Here is a 22099-nt window from a genome sequence, read left to right on the forward strand (position 1 = left end):
ATTTTATTGATCTCTTTTGTTTTTATACCAGTTTCTTTAACATGAATTCCCTCTCTTCCACCCTGCTAATGTAGATCTGTAAGAAAAAAAGTTAAGGAAAACTGACTAACAACAATAATCTCTTTTGTCATATTATGCAGCATTTATATATAATCATGATCCTCTCAATTTAAGGAAAAAAGAGAAGGACATTTATAGCTAGTTCAATTTCACTTTACAAGATTAGGTTATTAATATCTCTATTTTTATTCATTTGTAAATTTTATGTTCTATAGGTAATTATCCATTTCTTTTTATTGTTAAAAATCACTTTTTAATATATCTATTTGAAGAAACCCTACTAATTCTAATCTGCAATCATTTATCTAGTGGTCTGTTTGATTTCCTTGGACAAAAAAAGTCTAAGGCTTTCTCTGACAATTACAAAAATGTTTGAAAATGTAGTGGAAAAATATTGCCTTTGGCATGCAGGATGCCAAAGTGGATTTCTCTTTTTGTGATCATATAATTTGATACAAGTTATATCTGCCGGTCCCTCTACATAGGTTACAAATGTCAAACTTGATCAAGTTAGTGATTTACCAATTTCTTTGTCGACTTGAATAGTGTCATTCATTTTTATGGTAATGCATGGTTCAGACATCATGGGTCACCAGATAGAGGATACTTTTTGGGCTCAGAAAGGCTTTTCTCAGTTTGGACAAATTAATATATATGATCTTCCAAGCTGTGGTTTGATGGCATAATATACCAGATAAAAATTCTCAGCCATATTCTCAATGCTGATGATATCTATGACTCCAGCTGGGTACCAATGTAAACCTTCCCTACAGTTCTGATGAATCACTGTATTTAGATCTTTCTTACCTCATCTCCTGCTAGGGTGTACTTGAGTCTATTTTGAAGGAATATGATGAGTGGGAGGCACTCTCAGCTTGCATGGACTTGTGAATAGTCTTGGAGCGAAAATTCTGATTAATTTATCTAACATCCGGTGCTTTGGTGATGCTACATGTTTCAGGTGCTCTTTGGGACAATAGCTACATTGGTCCAAGGCGTAGGTAAAAAAAAATGCTCATAAACTCCAAGGATGTGGAACTGTTACTGATTCTGTCAAAAAAAGACATTTAAATAAGAGTTCTTTTTATAACTGCTCTGGGTACTCCTTTACTATGGAGGATACTTTTTTTTTTATTATTATTATTACCTCATTCCCTTAGAAACTTGCCAACACTGAACTGAAAGTTTAATTTTTTTTTGTCTTAGAATACATACAAAATCTAGAGAGTATTTTCTTTATCATTTCCCATTATATTCATTTTCTTTGGGAATAGGTTTTTAAATGCCATACAGGTATTAGAAAATTGGCTAAAAATTTCACTGATTAAATATTCTTTACATCTTCATGCAATTTTCAGATTCAATAGCACAATAGATGGCATTTTTGAAATTATTGTTTCCAAGACAAATTTGAGATATTAGCTATTTTTAAATTCCGAAAATCCAGTCTATTTCCTTTGAGTGTAATATTTATAAAAGATGCTGTTGTGACTCTGTTGTGTACTTCAAACCAGGACAGGTTTAGCTTAACATGACAGACTCAATTTTTTAAAAAAGGAAAAAAAGACTTTATAATCTAGGCTCATTGACCCCATGGCCTCCCTATTAAAATGCCAAAAGAGAAGATTCCAATTAATTTCTACTGTGATTAAAAGAGTACCCCCATCTTCTATGAACAAGACTCAAATCATTGAGCAATTTGCTATCAGAAAAATGCAATATTTGGCTAATGTCAGATTGAATTTGAAATTTCCAAGGCAGAACACTTGCATTCCATTGTATTTCCCACTTTTGAGCCATCTCATCCTGCCCCAGTAATAATTGAGACCTACTAGAGCAAGACATTTATTTTCCCTATGAAAGGTTTAAATATTGTCATCCATGTGTATATGTGTGTGTGTGTGTGTGTATGTGTGTGTGTAGGTGTGTGTGCGTGTGTGTATATGAGTATGTGTTTCTGTCAACTGGAGGCTTTGCTCATAGGCAGTTTACTTTACAACTTAGATCTAAAACTGCAAAGACCTCAGAGGGCATTTGTTCTCTTTTTGTACAGATGAGAAAACCAAAACTAAGGGAGGTCACATAAGTAGTAAGTATTGTAACATCTGGGATTTTATTTACTGCCACCATCTGATTCCTCCAAAAAAATACCGAAATGTAAAAGCTAAAGAGGGAAGTTTTCTGGCAATTAAAAACATGTTTTTATAAAATTACTATTTAAATGTGTTTTATTATACTCTTCCCTCCTTGTTTCTCCTCATGCTGCTATCTACTTTGCAAACTTCTAAGTCTTAATACTGGTCTATCTAGTAGATTTTTAAAAATTCACCAAGCTAATGTTTTCATCTGTATAACAGTTTTCATACAGAATAAATTTTTTCTCTCATGAAATTCCTGCAGAAGTCATATGAAATTTAAAACATAAGTAAAATTGTATTCTAGCAACTGTGGGGAAAAATATATTTTGGATAACAGAGTGGTAAAGCAGATTTCATTATTATGGGTATTAATATTCATTAGGGAAGGAATACTCTAAATCTTTAGTTAGTAGTCACCTGGAAAATAACACTGTGAAAAAATGCAAAATAGTATAGGATCACCAGAAGATAGTACAAAGACAGTGCTTTATAATGGAAAATTCCACAACTCTGAAAACACTCTCAGATCATGGGATTACTTGGTTTGCTTTTGCTTGAACTTACTTTACATCTGCATGGGCAAAAAATAAAGGTGTAAATATAGTGATGTTTATTTCAGGAATCACCTTTTCTTTAACCTAAAAGGGCCTAGAAGTGTGAATAATTACCAAGCAGGAATTTTAAGTTTACCCATCCAAAAGATGATAGTCTTTTTCAGTCTTGGGCAGATCATTGAATTATAGATTTAAGTTGGAAGAGACCTTGAAACTCTATCTGGTCCAAGTGCCCTAATTTTATAGATAGGAAACTGGAACATTCAGAGATTAAGTGACTTGGTCAGGGTCACATAAGTGCTAAAGTTTTAACATGATTGAAGGTCCTCAGACTCTACATATTTTATTCTTTCCATTGTATTGAACTGTTCATAAAACTTTTCATAATAGTCAATCAACAGAAATCTTCCCTTAGTATTATCATATTTTTGTTGTTATTACTGCTTATTCTAAGGTAAGGTAGGTAATTTTAGGAAAGGATGTGTAGCACTTGGTTCTTGAATTCCTAGTCCAAATGACCTCACTATGGTGAGTATGGTGGTCTCTTCCAAAATTGACCTTCTAGAACAACGTTGTTTTTTATTTGGTTGGTTTGGTTTTTGAAAATACTGGGAGAGAGAAGACATAAGAAATTGGTTCTCCATCTTATGGCTCATGAGGGTCACATTGAGCAGCTTGTTTTATATGTGGATAGATATTCCCCTGCTTCTTTTTTACACAGAATGATGAAAAAGATAAGCTGCCATTTAAAGTAATGAGAACTGAGAAAGTTGTTTCTATCTTACTCATAGGAGCACTCTACTGAGACATCTTTCTAACTTCTTACCTCTAACTGAGACAAGGAAGCAGTTCTTCATTATCTGTCAAACTCATCAGACTTCTGTCTCTTCTCCCTACCTGTGAAGGGAGAACAAAAGATTGAGTCTTTTCAGATAAGTGCTAAGTTGCTCGTTTTTTCCTATCTCATGAATTTCTCATTTCTGTCCCCCATTTTTTTATTTCTACAATTTTATTCCATTTTAAATAAAAGAAAATCTAGCTGTTGCCAAATCCTGTTTGGTATGAAATTAATATAGAGATTAGGGGAGTGTCTGGGATTTCTGTAGAGGGACAACTATTTCTTCTTCAGCAAGACTGAAATATGAGTAAAAGTAACTACTGCCTCTATTTGGATGTCCCAAACAGAGTGAAAGAATATTGAAATTATATCCTAGTCAAACACAAGTTTCTGTAAACAAGAAAGCTTATCAGCTGATTTTATATTACATATATATATATTCATTCATACACATAATATATATTTTTACACACACACACCTGTATACACAAACATACATTTGGTTTCCTGTGTTGCTTTCTCTGTTGTTATTACCAATTTCCTATTAATTATTTATGATAAGCTATTTTAGGTACCTTCTTATTCTTGGCATTAGTCATAGTTAAAATAGTGCTATCTTGTTGGAGTCTGGGTTATATTGTCTCATCTATAAAATGAGGATAATAATAGTACTGTTTTCACAAGCATGTCCCAAGGATCAAATAAAATAACATATGTAAAGTGCTCTGCAAATTTAAAGAACTATATTACATTATACTTATTGTTGTTTCTATTTTTATTATCTCAATTTTTTTCAGTTTGGATCAAAAGAGTCAGTATTAATAAAACACATTGTAAGTCTTAAAGAGCTATATAAATGTAAATAATAATAATAATTTTGTCTCATTCGCTTTTTTGCTCCTTTATGTCTTAATTGTTTAATTATTTAAAATTTTTTGTGGTTATTCAATGTATTTTTCTAGAATGATGCTTTTAAATCCTTTAATTTTGGAAATTTTTCTGTTGTACTGTTTCATGTTTGCTTTGCTTTGTTTTAATGGGCTAAATGGGACTTTGTCTCTTTCCTTTGTATATTTTATTTATCATTTAGAATTTTATTTTTTCAAATTTTGAACTTAACAAACACCAAATAAAATGAAAATTTCTACATACACAGTATAATAGGAAAAAGAGCATTGTATGCGCTACAAATCTCCATTATGCAGAGCTTGCTTTTCTTTTTAAAATATATGATAAATTCTTTTTAAAAAGCTTTTCATTTTCAAAACATATGCACAGATAATTTTTCTATATTTACCCTTGCATAGCCTTGTGTTTCAGATTTTCCCTCCTCCCCACCCCCTCCCCTAGATGGCAAACAATCCAATATATGTTATACATGTTAAAATAGATGTTAAATCCAATATGTGTAAACATATTTATATAATTCTCTTATTGCATAAGAAAGATCAGATCAAAAAGGAAAGAAAACGAGTAAGAAAACAAAATGCCAGCAAATAGCATCAAATAGAGTGAGAATGTCATGTTGTGATCCACTTTCAGTTACCACAATCCTCTCTCTGGGTGTAGATGGCTCTCTTCATCACAAGATCATTGGAACTGCATCAATCATCTCATTGTTAGAAAGAGTTATAATCATCAGAATTGATTTTCATATAATCCTGTTGTTGCTGTATACAACAGTCTTCTGGTTCTGCTCCTTTCACTTCACATCAGTTCATGTAAATCTTTCCAGGCCTCTCTGAAATCATCCTGCTGATCATTTCTTATACAACAATAATATTCCATTGCATTCATATGCCATAACTTATTCAGCCATCTCCAACTGATGGGAATTCACTCAGTTTCCAGTTTCTTGCCACTTTGAAAAGGGCTGCCACAAACATTTTTGCACATGTCAACCTGTAACTTTCAAAACTGTCCTAGTTGATTGTGATTCTTTTGGGCCTTCCCTTTGTTCTGTTCTGTGAATTAAAAAAAAAGTCCTTCAATAACCCTCTTTTCTTTTTAAGAAATCTTTCTTTCTTTTCTTTCCTTCCTTCCTTCCTTCCTTCCTTCCTTCCTTCCTTCCTTCCTTCCTTCCTTCCTTCCTTCCTTCCTTCCTTCCTTCCTTCCTTCCTTTCCTTTCTTTCTTTCTTTCTTTCTTTCTTTCTTTCTTTCTTCTTTCTTTCTTTCTTTCTTTCTTTCTTTCTTTCTTTCTTTCTTTCTTTCTTTCTTTCTTTCTTTCTTTCTTTCTTTCTTTCTTTCTTTCTTCTTTCTTTCTTTCTTCTTCCTTCCTTCCTTCCTTTCCTTCCTTCCTCCTTCCTTCCTTCCTCCTTCCTTTCCTTCCTTCCTTCCTTCCTTCCTTCCTTCCTTCCTTCCTTCCTTTCTTTTCTTTCTTTCTTTCTTTCTTTCTTTCTTTCTTTTCTTTCTTTCTTTCTTTCTTTCTTTCTTTCTTTCTTTCTTTCTTTCTTTCTTTCTTTCTTTCTTTCTTTCTTTCTTTCATTCTTTCTTTCTTTCTTTCTTTCTTTCTTTCTTTCTTTTCTTTCTTTCTTTCCCTCACTCTATTCCTAACTCCCTTCTGCCTTCCATCCATCCCATTCAGGGAAGTATTGGAACTATTAAGGATACATAAGACATTGAGAGTGTCATAGACAATTCTCTTTTTTCTATTCTTTGTTCTATAATACAACTTGTATGGAATATGCACAGAGTTTGCCATGCCTGCTTCCAGATTGCCATGTGTACTCCAGGATAATGAAGCAATTCCTTTATTGGTCCCTTAGGCCAATGATTGAGGAGTGGGTGGATGTGAGGGTACTAATTCAATTTAAAATGGAAAGACAGCTTCTCAGGATTTCCTGTCTTCCTTTGATTCTCCTAGGTAGCTAAGAGCTCTCTTTTTAGAATTCCCACGAAGGGGGGCAATGTCATATTACCTCACCCTGGCAGTATGACATCTGCTAACATTTGGCAGCTAAGGCAGAAGGCTTGTCTAAACATGCTGAACCTGACCTTTCAGCCTTGGTTGCCATTTTTATGCTTTGTGTTTCTTCCCCAAACATGGATGGCCGATCAATAATTTCAAGATGAAAGTGTCCAAACTTGGAGAGAGCCTTGTAAGTCTGAGAGGTTGAAGATCCTGGGTCTTTTGGATGTCCAGTTGTTAGTGAAGTCAGATAGTTTCTGCATCAAGAGAAGATAATATGGATATCAAGAAACATTTAAAATTTAGAAATAAACATGTATCTTTTCTAGACATAAAGGAAAAAGAAAGAAAATATAGTAAAACTTCAGTAAAAGGAATTTTACCAATTTGAATTTGTGTAAGGTATGACTAAGCTAATCAAAAAAAAGAAAAAGAAAATAACAATATTGGAAGGATTGAGGAAAAACACTCTAATGAACTGTTAAAGTTATGAATGGATGTACCCATTCTGAAAAACAATTTGACGTTTTTACATGAAAAGTTACTTATCAGTGCCTGCTCTGTGACCCAATTAGCCCAAAGAAATAACAAGAAGAGGAAAAGGGCCTATTTAGGTAAAAATATTGGTAGCAACATTTTGCAGGAGAGGGACAAAAATCTTAGAAACTAAGTGATGTCCATCATTTGTGAAATGGCTGAAAAAATGGGTATATATAAACGGAAGAGAATACTACTATGCTGTAAAAAATGAGGGAAAAGACAGTTTCAAAAAGATATGGAAATCTATATGAAAGCAGAGTGAAATGAGCAGAACCAGAAGAATTTATATTTTTGGATGTGGATCAATATGGAGCTTTTTCTTGAATATAGTTTCATAATACAGGAGTATCTTTCTTTCTTTCTTTCAATTTTCTCCATCCCACCCCAATAACTAAGTGGAAGTAGGAAGAAGGGGGGAACCCAAATACTTCTTCATTAAATATAATGATAATATTTTTGGAAGAAAAAAATCAAGAAAAACATAACTGAGAGATTCTGCTGGTCTACCTTTGTACTAAAACTTATTAAGCAAATACTAACTTCAATACTTTGAAGTCAACTCCTCACTTTAGCAGATGCTTCACAAGTCACTATGGATAGAAAAACTTCATTCTCTGGCCTCCCCACCGATTCTCAGAATTAACCTGTCTTTACTCAATGAGACTGGTCTTCTGATAACAGATCCACCATCTACTCCCAGGCCCACACTCAAAATCTTTCCAGGTTGCTAGTACCTGTTTCTGGAAGAGTCATTAAGAAACTAGTCATTTTTACTTCAGGATGAGGCCTCTTGAGTTGAACTTTGTGGAAATTGCTAAGCAAATAATTCTTATAAGGCATGTACTTAAGAGAACAAACTCTTTTTAAGCACTTTAGAATTATCCACTTACATATCAAGAAATACTGTAATTACACTCAAAGCAGAGATCAACCCTGCTTAGACTGGTACTTTGGTATGGTAATTTCAAATCATTCTTATATGTTCATTCAAAGAAGAATTTCCTTAAGCAACATTTAGCCCAAATACAATATGTACCTAAAAATAGGACAGGATGTAAGAGCTGAAAGAGACCTTGGACATTATATATATTCAATTGCCTCTATTTATAGTCTTTCCTCAACTCCCTTTATGTGAGTGCCCAAATCCTGAAATTATTTCCAACTTAACATGTCTGTAGCTTATTAATACACCTTTCTTTCATATGTCATATGTTCCTTTGGATTAGAATGTGAACTCCTCAATTTGGGGCTATGCTTAAAGGTACATACCCTCAATACCACTATTGGGTCTAAATCCCAAAACTATTTTAAAAAGGGGACAAAAATTTTTTTTTTTGTACAAAAAATTTAAAGCAGTTTTTTTGTGAGTACAAAGAATTGGAAATTGGAGGAATACCCATTGATTGGGCAACAGTTGAACAAGTCTTAGACTATGATATTACTATGCTAAAAGAAATGATAGCAGGTATATTTCAGAAAAAACTCGAAAGACATATATGAACTGAGGCAAAGCAAAGTAAAGAACAGGAGAACATTGTATATAGTAATAGCAATAATGTATGATGATCAACTGAGAATGACTTAGCTATTTTCAGTAATACAATGATCCAAGACAATCCCAAGGTCTTATGACAAAAAAAAAAAAAAAATGCTATCCACCTCCAGAGAAGGAGCTAATGAAATTTGAATACAGATCAAAGCATACTATTTTTCATTTTATGAATTTTGTATGTGTTGTTTTTTTCTTTTAAGTCTGTGGTTTCTTTCACAATGTGACTAATATGGTAATAATTTTTGCATGATTGAACATGTATAATGTTCAAATATCAAATTTCTTGTTGTCTTGGGGCGATGAGAGGTAGACAAGGGAGACAGAAAATTTGGAACTCAAAATTTTTTAACTGAGCATTTAAAAGTGTCTCTATATAACTGGGGGAAAAGAAAATGATTTAAAAAAAAAAGAATGTAAATTCCTTGAGGACAGGGCCCAGTTCTTTGTATCCTGTGTATTTAACATGTAATTCCTGACACATAGTAGAAAACTACTAGTTGCCTGTTGACTTGATGATTTTACAGAGAAGGAAATGATTTGCCAAAGAACATACAACCAAATTGTGACTAAACCAGAATGAGAATACAGGATTCCAGAGGGATTTTCTTTTGGTTTGATTTGGTTTGGTTTTTGTTCCACTACCCTACAATAATAAAATTTCATTTCTTAAGAATTCTCTTATTTATACTTGATTTTGTTGATGTAATACCCTGTTAGGAAATCCCCTTTACCAATATTGATTTTCAGTCAGTCCTTTTTAAGTCATGTCTAACTCTTCATAACTCACTTTGGGGTTTTCTTAGACAATGTTTGTCATTTCCTTCTCTAGATCATTTTAAAATGAGGAAACCAAGGCAAATAGTGGGGAATGACTTGCCCAGAAGAGTCTTCCTGATTACAATTGATCAAATGTATTATAACTGAATTGATAACATTCTGAATTTGTGTCTATCCAATTGTTTTGTCCACTGACTTTTTTTTAAAAAAGTTAAAAACAAAAGTCAAAAATATTTCTTGACTGATAGTTCAATCAAGTATACATTAGGGAAGGAAACAAGGCATTTATTAAATACATACTATATGCCAAGCCATAGCACAAGCTTATTTTGCCCTTTAAAAGCAGGAGGGTGATTAAAAGCATGATGAATATATCTTAAGCATAGCAAAGTAATAATTGTTTCAAAATTCACCTTTAATTTCTACACATGAAGGCAATTTGAATTTGTTACATCTTTATTTTTTATATTAAATTTTGATCCAATCAGAAACATCCTTCATTTTTGGTATTTATAACTAGAAGAATTAGTTAATCTTTCTCTTACATGACTTAGTTTTCACTCATTTAATCAGGGACTGTTTATTACAGATTTCCTTTTTGTTCTTATCATAGCCTCCAAAATCATTTTTTTCTTATGGTCTCTTAGCAGAAAGGTGGCTTTCCCTAGGGGGATGTCAAACACCTATGTTGCCCTCAAGTGAAGGAATGTCATAAAAAATCAACTGAATAAAAAACTATATTTGAATTTCAAGGAGTTCTGAAAAACCATTCTCTGAAACAAGAATAAAATTTTAAATTCTTTCTATTAAGAGAGTTCGATAGGGGCAGCTTGGTGGAGCAATGAATAGAATGTCAGACCTGGAGTTAGAATCCTGAGTTTAAATCTGATCCTAGGAAAATCACTTAACCCTGTTTGCCTCAGTTTCCTCACATGTAAAATGACTTAAAGAAGGAAACAGTAAACCACTTCAGTATCTTTGTCAAGAAAATTTCCAGAGTCACAAAGAACAAGACACAACTGAACAACAGCATTGAGACAGCATGGAAGGAGAGGGAAACATTATTTCTTGCTGTTGTCATATAATACTGATAGCTAAACCACAGATATAAGTGTATATGCTATCCTAAAGAACAAGGAAGTTTTCAAAAAATGAAACCTTTTTGTTGAATATGATATATACATTACAGAATGATGAATGAATACTGAGTGCTTTTTCAAATGTCAATGCAATTTTTTTTACCTTTGAAAATTTTATTTTTCATTTTACTGTTAAAAATCAATCACAAAATATGTTCAGAAGAATTGAATATGTTTAATCTATATTAGATTACTTGCTATCTAGGGGAGAGGGAAGGAGAGGACAGAAGAAGAAAAATTTGGAACACAAGGTTTTACAAGGGAGAATGTTGAAAGCTATCTTTGCATGTACTTTGAAAAATTAAAAGCTATTGTTATTTTAAAAAATCAGTCACAAATACCTCTGATCATGGGATTTGGTTGGGGGAATGAATTTTTCCCTGGGCTCAGTGACTTGCCCAATATTTCACAAGTAGTATATAATAAAATCGGAATTTGGCTGCAGATTTTCTAGAAGTAATAGCAAACTGGGAGTGATCTTCCTGTCCCCAAATTAAACAAATACCTTTGTCAAAGCTGTTACACAATTGCTAAAACTGTCCTCACAATGGCATGGACGTTCATATTTGGCTGATTGGAGAAATCATAATCATAATCACATCTGTGTAATCTTTGGTCTCTTGATTCAGTAAAGGATTTCCTGGCTTATGCTTCTAAACAAAATCTTTTAATAAATATCATTCTCTTCAACCCTAATATACATGCACACACACACACACACACACACACACACACACACACACACACACAGAACAAGAAAATAATACAAGCACACAGTCCTTTCACCTGACATCTCAAAGTGCTTTACAAATATTTTCTAATGAATTTTATTTCCTCTGCCTAATAGGTATCTATTAAGAAAGGAATGACTCTGGTGCCGAACAAGGCAAATGAATAATTTTTGTTTTCAATTAAAGAAAGTAAGACTGTTCAAGATTATTTTGTCTTCCCAACAGATAAATGAACAGAGAATACAAACAAATAATATTCTTTTTTTTAACATAATGATTTAAAAAATTTGAATATGGTATAAGCTGTATTCTACTTACAATACATTTGTTATAAATATAGTTCTTGAAAAGTTTACTTTTAATTAGCTTTAGTAGATTTGTATTTTAAATAGACCAACCCAGTTGTTAAATTACATGATAAATTAACTGACAATTTAAATGAAAATAATGTTGAAATTGTGAAATAATGCATTTTGTATTGAGATAAATGAAAAAGTCAAATAAGTTCTAAAATTATATTCAAAGCATCACATGAAGCTTAATTTGTACAAAGTTATGTATAAATAAAAAATCACTGGAGAACAATAGAATTTGTAATTACCTAACAATGTTTTAAAAATTAAATATTTTAATTGAAGAAAAGCCTCCAAATCACTAATAATTAGAGAAATGCAAGTTAAAGCAACTTTGAAAGTTCTATTTCATACTCAGATTAGCAAAAATGACATTAAAGGAATATAAAAAACGTAAGGGATATGGTGGAAGGGGAAAGACATATTAAGGTATTATTAGTGAATTGGTCCTACTATTCTGGAAAGTAATTTGGAACTATATCCCCAAAGTCACTAAATTGCATGCCTTTTGATCTAATTATAGTCCAAAAAGATTGAAAAAAGAGGAAAAGAACCCATATACATAAAAATATTTATAGCCAAAATAACTGGAAAATTAGTGAGTACTCATCAATTGGAAAATAGCTGGAAAAATTATAGTATAGAAATGTGATGGAATATTATTACAGGAACAAAAGAAATGGCAAAGGAGACTTAGAGAAACTTGGGAAGACTTTATGAACTGAGAGAATGATATGCCCTGGACCAAAAGAACAATATTATAAAGAAAAACAATCTTAAAAGTCTTAAGAACCCTAACTAATGAAATTAACAGCCATGATTCCAAAGGATCACCTACGATGTATGCTATGTATCTCTTGGCAGAAAATTGATGGACTCAAGATGCAGGTTGAGACACACATCTTTGGATGTTGCCAATATGGAACTTTGTTTTGCTGACTGTGTATGTTTATTGCAAAAGATTTCTTTTTCTTTCTTTTTTCACATGGAGGAGGATGTGGGAGAGAGAAAGTGATTAAGGATAAAGTTCTCTCTTCTCCCCTCAGAAGAGAATAAAAAACCAATTATAGACAAGCAGGAAAACTTTGAAAATTATATTCTAAATTTATTATAAAGTTAAAAAGAAAAGCAAACTATGTAATAAAAATTCATAGTTTCATGTACAATTTGTCCTATGATGTATATGAAAATGCTCATTTTATTTGTTGTTTGTGAAATTTAGAATAAAAAAGAAGATACAAAACATTTGAGGTAAAAACAAGAAACAAAAAGTTATATCTTTCCACAATACTAAATGCTTGAGCCTATGTCACAAAATACTTAATAAAAATAGGGAATAAAAAATGAAAATTTTAGAAAAGCTTAATTATTTGGTGACTTTATTCCTATGTGATTTGTGTGCCTATGCAGATTATGTATATATAAACAAGTTGTCTAAACATATGCTGAAACATGGCTTCCTTGGAAGCAGGAATAAATAGAGGCAGCTAGGCGACTCATAGAATAGAGTGAAAGTATGGACTTAGGAAGATTTAAGTTCAAATCCCAGCCTCAGTCTAATTTTGTGAAGACCGAGTTAGCACCTGGATACCTTAGAATCAGCCGGAGTCAGGATAAGCAAAAGTCCTTGGTCTTTATTCTTGGTCTTTAGGGGTAGAAGTGAACTGGATGGACGCAGGATCTCCACGACTTCCCTTCACTTCGTCTATAGCCAAAAGTGACTCTGACTGGTCTTACTCTACCCCCTAGTCCCTCCTAAATTCTCTGTATACACCAAATGATTGAGCCAGCACAGAATAGTGGGAAGGACCATTTTCCTAGCATATTCTAATAGAGTATTGTCCAATAAGTAATTAACCTTAGTGCTCAGTTGTCCAAGTGCACCTACTCAGAGTTTCAGCCCATACATAGTTTGTATATGAGTTGCATTTTTCTTTAAAATTTTGGGGTCATTCTCTTCTTCTGGATTTGTGTCTTGGGCATCCCTGATACCACATTAAGCTTTTAATAATGGGATTCTTTTTCTTTTCTCATACTTTCCTTTGTGTTAGTCAAGGGGTACAACAAATTCAAAACAAAGCTACTTCCCTACTCTTAAAGATGGAACATTACACTAAATTTGCTTGTATCCATTGACTTGGTCTCTTCCCTTGAAATGCTATTTACCCAAAAGACCATCACAAATAATATATAGTGAGTAAATCCATTTATCCTTGCAAAATAGCAAATAGAATTTGCAGAATTTCTATAGATTAGAATATAAAAGAAAATACACAAAAGTAGAAAACTTCTCCAGTTTGGAGTAAAATGATTCACTTCCAGTTGAGAGAGATGACTATCTCACTCATGAAACATTCATTAAAGTGATTGAAATGAAGGGAAAGAAATTGGAAATCAAGGACATTTTGAGTAATTGCTTCTCCTACATGTCCATAGCTTCCAAATACTTTCTCTTTTCCCTAGAATCAGTTTTGAAGAAAGAATGGGACCGCAGAAACATGCCTCAGAAATACAGCATCAGTTATTCACAAAAAAAAACAGGTAAATTATAAAACATTGAGGAGTATGTCTATAATATTCTGGTTCTGGAAATTGAGATAAAATAAACTTTTTATTTTTTTTTTTCAATTCAGTGGATTTTTTTTTTTCTGTTTTATTATTCTACCCACCTCTCTGAACTGAGCAAGAAAGAAAAATAAAACTCGTGCTAGAAACATGTACAGTAAAGCAGAGAAAACTTCTTTGAACAAATCAAAAAAAATCTCATTTTTCACTTTGATTTCTTCACTTTTCCATAGGGAAGTGAGTAGCTTTTTTCCTTATGGATCCTCTGGAATCACAATTGTTCATTATGATGATCAGAATTTCTAAGTCTTTGAAAGTTGTTTGTCTTTACCATTTTGGTCTTCCTTAAGAATGAAGGACAACAACCTTATTGTTCTCATTGCATAAACTATTTCCCTGATTCTGTGTTAGTTCATTCAACTCTTGCCAGGTTCCTCTGAAACCCTCTCCTTCAAACTTCTCCTTCATTTTTTCTTATAGGACACTAGTATTTATTATATTTATATTCCATAACTTATTCAGCCATTTCCCAATAGCTAGATATCTCCTCAGTTTCCCATTCCTTGTCACTAAAAAGAGTTTTAATAAATATTTTTATACATCTCTAAATAAAACTAATGCCTCCTTTAATATGTTGTTGAATCATTTTTCAGTTGTGTCTGATTCTTTGTGGCCTTTTTTTATTGGATGCTTCCTTAGCAAAGATACTAGAGTGCTTTCCCATTGCCTTCTTTGGCTCACTTTACAGATGAGGAAACTCATCTGGATTAAATGACTTGCCCAGAGTCACACAGCTAGTATCTAAGGGCAGATTTGAACTCAGGTCTTCCTGACTCCAGATCTGATGCTCTCTCTACATTGCCACCTAGTTGCCCCCTTAATTTACCCTCCCTCTTATTGCTCCCTCTTTCTTTTCTCTTTTCCCCTCTCTTTTCCTCTTTAGTAAAATGGACTTCTGTACCCAAGAGTCTGTGTGCATTCTTTCCTCCTTTGACCAATTCTATATATTTCTAGTAGCATATCTTAATCTTGCTCTCCCCCCATCCATCTACCCCCCTTCATTACTTTCCTTCTCCCTTTCTATCTTTCTATCTTTTAGGATCATGAAGACATAATGAGACTACTCCTAAGTGCTCTATTTAATTACCTCTATGACTTTTGATGATGGTAGAGTTCAAAGGAAAACATATATATTTATGTATATAAACATATATATATTCTCCTCATATTAAAATGTAGAAGTATATCCTCGTTTAGTCCATTAAAATTCTTTTCTCTTCTTTACTTTTTCAGGTTTCTCTTGATTTGTGCATTTACACTCCCACATTTCTATCCATTTCTGATCTTTTAGAAGTTCTTTATTTCATTAAAGGTCTATTTTTTCCTCCGTAAAATTATACTCAATTTTGTTGGGGAAGTTATATTTATATCAATATTTCTATTTGTAATATGATAGTCCATGTTTTCTGCTCTTTTATAAAAGCAGCTGCCAAATTATATGTGAACCTGACTATGGCTCCTCACTACTTGAAGTCTTTCTTTCTGTGTTCTTGCAATTTTTTTTTTCTTTAACCTGGAGCCTCAGGCTGTGGGCTATAATCCAACTGGGAGTTTTCATTTCAAGGTTTCTTTCAGGGGTGAAAAGTAGATTAAATTTTCATTCTGCCCTATGATTCTAAGACATCTTGGTGGTTTCTTTCAAGATTTCTTGAAATATCATGCCTACATTCTTTTTTTAAGGTTATGACTTTCAGGAAGTCCAATAATTCTTAAATGATCTCTTCTTGATCTATCTTCCAGGAAAATTGTTTTTTGCTGCAAGATACTTTACATTTCCTTCTATTTTTTCTATTTTTTAAAATTTTGTTCAGTGTTTTGAATTTGTCTTGTCTCATATAGACATTCACTTTTAATTTCAGAGCTTGGTACTTGGGCAAAATTTTGTATCTTTTGTATTAAGCTGTTTATTTCCTTTCTGATTCTTTCTTCCACAGAAGAAATTCCTTTTCCAGTTTTTTGCTCTCATTCTTATCGTATTTATGAGATATTTCTAAATCTTTTTTAAACTCTTATTTCATTTCTTCTAGAAATTCTAGTCTAATTTGTATGTAAGTTGTATTTTTCTTTATAGTTTTACTGTAGATGTTTTGAATTCATTCTCTTCTGAGTTTGTGTCTTGCGCATCCTTCATATCATAATATCTTTTCATGATAAGATTCTCTTTTATTTTCTCATACTTTGAATCTACTTTCTGACTTTGGACTTTATTGTTAGCGCCAGGCTCTGTGGATTTCTGAAGGAAATGCCTGCACTCATCTTCCTACTGATTTCTTGGGGGATTGAATATTGTGTTATTCTAACATCTTAGGGACAGTTCAGACTGTTGACCTATTAGCTTTCAGGGCTTTCAAACTGATCTTATTCAGGGAAAAGTAGGATTATTGCCTTCTTCTTCCAAGCTTTGCAAGTTCCTGATCTGGCTTTGGGTCTGAGGAATACACCTGTGGACTTTCCTTGTTTGGAATTCCAGCAGACTACTGCTAAACTTGGCCACTAGCTGGAAAGTTCTGCTGGCTCAGAGCTACAGCACTATAGGCTTTTTTTTTTTGGTCTAGGATTGCTGCCCTGATTATTCTTCTGCATGCCTCAGACTGGGCTGGAAGTTGGAGTTGAGATCCTGCTCAGGTTCCTTTCTTCCCTGTAAGATCTTTGCAATTTGAATTTTTTCCCATTTATTTTCTTCTATTGCTCACTTTTTGACTTCTTCTCAAAGTCTTATCTTCCTCCCCCGCTGGACAAATTATGGGTTAACTCAATGAACTAAAGAACTAAACTCTCACCCATAAAACATTCACTAAACATTCCCTTCCTACTAGATATATACCATGCTTTCAGCAGCAAGACTGTACAAGCCAACTCATGAGTCAACATGCACAAGCCAACCCATGGTCAACATGTACAAGCTAACTGTTGGGCCAGCAAAACTAAACTTTACACCTTAACATCTTCCTCTCTTCTCCAGTGTTATGGAGTACAAAGAGCAGAAGTTTGCTCACTCTGTGACAGAAGCATGGCAGTATCCTGTGTCACAGAAGAACTTGGTCAGAGAACAAAAGAATAGCCAGATAGAAGGTAAAATAGCATAGGGGAGGTTGTGTGACATTCCTCCTAGCTTGAAGGAAAGTGTCTTTTATCTAACTAGGCAGTTATGTCTCCCCATAAGTCTCCTGAGACAGAGAGACTGAGGCTGACGAAGCATGAATTGTCCAGTGTGGGAGGAGGCTGAGACTTTTTGAGAGTAAGTCAGAAAGTGGACAATACAAGAAAATAAGGAAGAAAAATATTAAAATTGTTGAAGATCTCAGAAGAAAAAAAAATCTTAAAGACCTTGAGACTAAGTAGATAAACAGAAAAGATATTAATAGCAGAAGGAAATATGACCCCCAGATCAAGTAAAAAATTTAGGCATTTATGAATAAGTATTGTGAGACAAAGGAAAATGAATCAATACCTAACAAGACAGAAGACTTTGTAGATTGCCAAGATTGCATGCATGAAACTATAGCAGGATGTTACTGAATGGTTTCAAAGAAAAATAAGAATTGTGAAAGCAGAATTTATGGCCTGTACAGCAGAAATAGTTGGCAGAAAAGAAAAATATGAATGCAGGGTGGCCAGTTCCACTAAAGAAACAAAGACAATAACTGATGGGGAATGCAAACAAATGGAAGTGCTGGATGTGGGACTTCTTGCCCTGAAGGGAGAAGAAGTATTCTGGGAAGCAGCCAACATATAGAGTAGTCAGCACCTTAATCATGTCACCATCTCCAGTTTGCTCTACTGAAGACTTTAGGGGATTTCCTTTGGATGAGATCTGGTACTTGAGCTGAGTTGAGATAGCTTGCTCCCAGTGTTCATTCACTCTGTGTATTATGTGGTGTATTCTCACCTGTATATCTTCTCTGATTTCTGTTTGCAGCTGACTTATAAAAATATTCTTATTTTCTATTCATCATGTGTCTTTTGTAGAACTAGCATTTAGTGAAAAGGGAGACAAACTTTGAATATACAGTTTGGGGTACTACTTCCTTGTTGAGGGATAGTAATCAGGTATGCAGCTTGAGACTAAGCATTATTTCCCCTGCTGGGGATAGCAGACAACTATATTTTTAGCTTGGTACTCTCTCTCTCTGAGGAGAATGGAGTTGCCTGTCTCACACCAACTTCCTGTTCCCCCTCCTTTCAAGAATCAAAAACTTCTTTGGAAACAAATGGATGGACAAAACTCTAGAAATACCTATTCATGCCTCCCTGTGAACCCCATTTAGACAGACCAATGAAGATATATTTAATAATCTTTGTGGACAAAACATATCACATATCCCTTTCACAAAGAATAAAAAAAGAATATTACATATTAAATTGGGGGGAGCGTTTTAAGGGAGAGAGAGGCAGGACTGGACCATAAGATTCCAGTTCCTAAAGCATTTGTAGATAATCCCTGCTTTGTCTCATTCTAAGATATCATTTGGAAACTTTCAAGGAAGGGGGCTTTGATTACGATGACTCAGGATTAGCTCTCTATGACAGGGAAGTATTCCATTTGTTTTTGGAGCTAGAAGAACTGATGATTCAGGAAAATGTTAGCTTGAAATGAATGTGCATGAGAAAAATGGAGCACTCACTCTTTATCTATGATATCTTGTGAGAGAAGAATCACTCTGATCTTCTGGAAGACAGAGGGAAGCTTAACTTTTCCCCTCCTTAGCCCCATCTCCATTTACCAGATGTCTCTAAGCAACTGGTACTCATTTTTTTGGTATTTTTATTTTCCAGATTTGAGAATCAAAGAATATTTTGAGAAGGGAGTTCCCAGAAAATGGAGAGATTCCTTATAGCCATCAAAGTTGATAGGAGAGTCCAATTGAGCACCTAAAGGTAGAGGTAAAAGGTGAGGCTGAGATTATGACTCCTCATGATAAAGCAAAATGCTGACTATAGATTCCAGAAAGATAACAGTAAGCTCAGGGTTATATCTAAGAGGGGCTTCATGAGAATTCCACAAAAGAAAAAAAAAAGATTTCTAGGTCCAGGAATCTGAAGGTTCCTTGAGAACCTGTGTTCTCTAAATTGTCTCACTCCTATTAAACTCCTATCAAACAAAAATCAAGCATTTTGTGTAAAGAAGGAGGGAGTATGTCCCAATATGGAAGAATATTCTATTTTTAACTACTATTCTGGTTATAGCACTTTATTGAATGTATTTTTCTAATGGATAGTTGATGTCTATTCATTGATTGATGGTGAGAAATTACTACTGGGCTTATGATCTGGAGGAGAAACAATTTAGGTGGAAAAGAAGGGGGCTAGGTCCAGACAGCATGCGATGACAATGAATAGAGATCAAAAAACTTTAAAAAATTGTCTGTGTATAACTGAGAAAGAAAAAAAAATCTCACTTGTCTGGTGAGATGGAGGTTTGTGAGTAATAATATTAGAGCCACAATCTATCCTTATTACCCTCAGGACAGAAGAAAAATGGTGTTCTTCTCTCTGAGAAAGATCCAACTACCAATGGATTATGGAAATTTGGGAAAGCTTGGGATGCCACATATGTGAAACTGAATTTCTCTCTCATATAGTATATGTGGGTGGGTGGATGGATATATAATATTAACTTCCTTCAGCCCTTTTCTTTGTATTTTCCAAATGCTTCAAAGATGATTTTTCTTTCTTTGGTATAAGTATAGTCTTTATACACTCCCATGAGTTTTTCCCAATCCCAAATTAAAAAAAAAACCCTTCCCTTGTAATGAACAAACAACAAATCCACACATTGGCATTGTCTGAATATATCTCATTTTGTTCCGCTAATCCATCATCTCTCTGTTACAAAGCATGATTCAATACTTTTCTGAAGTTGGTTTCAGTCATTACATTGATTAAAATTCTTACGTCTTCTTATTTGTCTTTACAATTTTATAGTTGTACAGATTATTCTTCTGATGTTGCTCAATTAACTGTATTGGTTTATAAAATATCTTAAGTTTCTCTGAAATAGATCTATCATTTTAATTTGTTTAGCCATCCCCCAATTGATGGATATACACTTTGTTTTTTATTCTTTACTACAAAAAATGGAGCAGGGGGGTTGCATGGTTATTTTTGTATCTAGATTTTTCTTTGATCTCTTTGGGCTATATTTCCAAAGTGTTATTACTGGATCAAAGGGTATTCAAGTTAAGAATTTTGGGGGTAAATTTCAAAATTACTTCCCAGAATGGTTGGAACAATGTACTGATATGCCTGTTTTGCCACATTCCTCTCCAGCATTTATCATTTTGGGGGGGTCATCTTTCACAATCTGATGGGTATAAAGTAGAACCTCAAAATTCTTAACATTAATTTGCATTTTCCTAACAATTAGTGATTTGGAGCATTTGTTCATATGGTTACTGATAGCTTTTTATTAAATCTGAACCTGTAGAATTACCCTGTTCTGGATTTACCTCATGGACTTTTTAATCCATAATATTTCTTCATTGTGTTTTATATTATCTTCTCCTAGTTTCTCAGTTAGATTTTTGTACAAAGGCCAAATTCTGATCCTTCTTGTACTCTTGGATAGGACAGGTAGACCCTGGGTTACTGTTATCTTATAGTTTGGTCCAGTGCTTTTGCATCTAGGATAGGATCTTGGCCTGTGCTTGAATCCCTGACTTCTAGGTGTGTCTCCTCATGATCCACCACAGATTAAGGGGCAGCTGTGTTGTCTTGTGTTGACAATGTCTTTTGTGGTAACTCTAAAAATGATTGCCTTTTAGTAGGGTCTCCTAATATAGTATATGGTTTGTGCAGTTCTATGATCCTTTCTCTTACTGAGAATGTGATGCAGCAGGACCTGCCCTGCCAGGGTCCTTTCATCCTATAACTTTTTTAGAATAGTATTTTATTTTTTCCAATTACACATAAAGACAATTTTAAACATTCATTTTTAAAAATTTTGACTTCATATTTTCTCCCTTCCTTCCTTCCTTCCTTCCTTCCCGAACCCTTTTAAAACAGTAAGCAATTTGACATAGGTTATATATGTGCAATCATGCAAACTATATTTCTGAATTAGTCAGCACACTCTGTAATTTCATCCGGGGGTTGAAGAGAACCAGTTACTTAGTTGATCAGGATCCCTTGATCAATGTCTATATTCCATATATGTTATGTATTTATCTATTTTCATGTTCCATTCTTTCTGGTGTAAAACAAGCTCTTTGTGTAAAGGGATTGGTGTATGTCTAACTTTCTGTCTTTCTGTCTCTTTTTAATCCCAACACCTTGAACAGAATCTTATATATAATAATTTATAATAAATACTTGTGGAATACATGAATGGATGAATAAATGAACCCAGGTTTCCAATAGTGAAGAAAAATAGAGGTTTAGGATGAAGAGAAACTTGTTAATTATAGATTGGGATTGCAAAGGACAGAATGAAAGGAGAGGACAGGAAAGTTAGTAACTGGGCTAGGGTAGAGTTGAGATAGGTGGGGATGAGAGAGGGACTAAGAAGCAAGAGGAGGAGGGAGTTTGTCTTTGCATACAGCCACTCTTTATTATAAGGATTAGGAATTGAGGAAGTAGAAGGCTCCTAACCTCTTCAATCATGTGATGATATCTCATTGTTGGTTCATTCTCTCTCAAATACAAGGTAAGAAGGAAGTTCAAGGTAAGCATCTGGAACAGTGAATCCTAAGGGGACTCACTGAACTCCCATTTGGTGTTAATACCCCTGGTCCATCCATTCCATGATGGTGGAATTAATTCATACACACCGCAGATACCTTGCACATGGTTTCTAGTTCATGGGTCTGATGTCTGAGAATCTGGACTTGAATAAAATAGTAAAATACATGCTGTTGTACTTAAACTAATTTTTAATGATGAGAA

The 22099-nt window shown here is 33.7% G+C and overlaps 1 pseudogene; it reads right to left on the bottom strand.

Moving 5' to 3' along the window:
- Nucleotides 1-420: 420 nt before the first annotated feature.
- LOC141547299 (small ribosomal subunit protein eS4-like) lies at nt 421-6604 on the bottom strand (annotated as a pseudogene).
- Between the last annotated feature and the right edge of the window lie 15495 nt (nt 6605-22099).

The sequence above is a fragment of the Sminthopsis crassicaudata genome, chromosome 6 (assembly GCF_048593235.1).
Source record: "Sminthopsis crassicaudata isolate SCR6 chromosome 6, ASM4859323v1, whole genome shotgun sequence".
In the NCBI taxonomy this organism is placed as follows: Eukaryota; Metazoa; Chordata; class Mammalia; order Dasyuromorphia; family Dasyuridae; genus Sminthopsis; species Sminthopsis crassicaudata.